Below are 607 nucleotides of genomic sequence, written 5' to 3'. Positions count from 1 at the left end.
TCATAGACAACGCCTTTAGTTGAGCAGTGATAGCCGTAGCTGTATCCACTTCAAGAACTCCTGCTACCTTTCCCTATGGACATCTCTGAGTTGGATACTGATATTCATTAACAGCCATCAGTTTAATTAGATCATAAGCTTCCTTATAACTCTTTGCCCATAATGCTCCGCCTGCTGCTGCATCAAGCATGGGTCTGGAATGTGCTCCCAACCCATTGTAAAAACAATTGATGATCATCCAATAAGGCATTCCATGACGAGGACACTTCCTAAGCATCTCCTTGTAGTGCTCCCAAGCTTCACACAAAGATTCTCCCATTTGCTGCGCAAATTGAGTAATAGCATTCCTGACTGCAGCTGTCTTCGCCATAGGGAAAAATTTAGTAATAAACTTCTGAGCAAGATCTTCCCAAGTAGTAATCGAACTAGCTGGTAGAGAGTGTAACCAGCTCTTAGCCTTGTCCCTTAGAGAGAATGGGAAAAGTCTCAGCTTAATAGCATCTTCAGAAACACCATTGAACTTGAAGGTGTCGCGAATCTCCATGAAATCCCTAATATGCATATTGGGATCTTTCATTGAAGAACCCCCAAACTGGATTGAATTCTG

At 42.5% G+C, this 607-nt stretch overlaps 1 non-coding gene across 1 annotated transcript; it reads left to right on the top strand.

Annotated features, from left to right (window-relative positions):
* The first annotated feature begins 248 nt into the window (after nt 1–248).
* LOC141662596 (small nucleolar RNA R71) lies at nt 249–355 on the top strand. The gene has a single exon (XR_012550702.1). It is a non-coding gene; the product is annotated as a small nucleolar RNA R71 (small nucleolar RNA).
* Nucleotides 356–607: the final 252 nt, after the last annotated feature.

Source organism: Apium graveolens, chromosome 5 (genome assembly GCF_009905375.1).
Source record: "Apium graveolens cultivar Ventura chromosome 5, ASM990537v1, whole genome shotgun sequence".
Lineage (NCBI taxonomy): Eukaryota > Viridiplantae > Streptophyta > Magnoliopsida > Apiales > Apiaceae > Apium > Apium graveolens.
The sequence above is the reverse complement of the archived record's forward strand: the minus strand, read 5'-3'. Positions and strand labels throughout refer to the sequence as shown.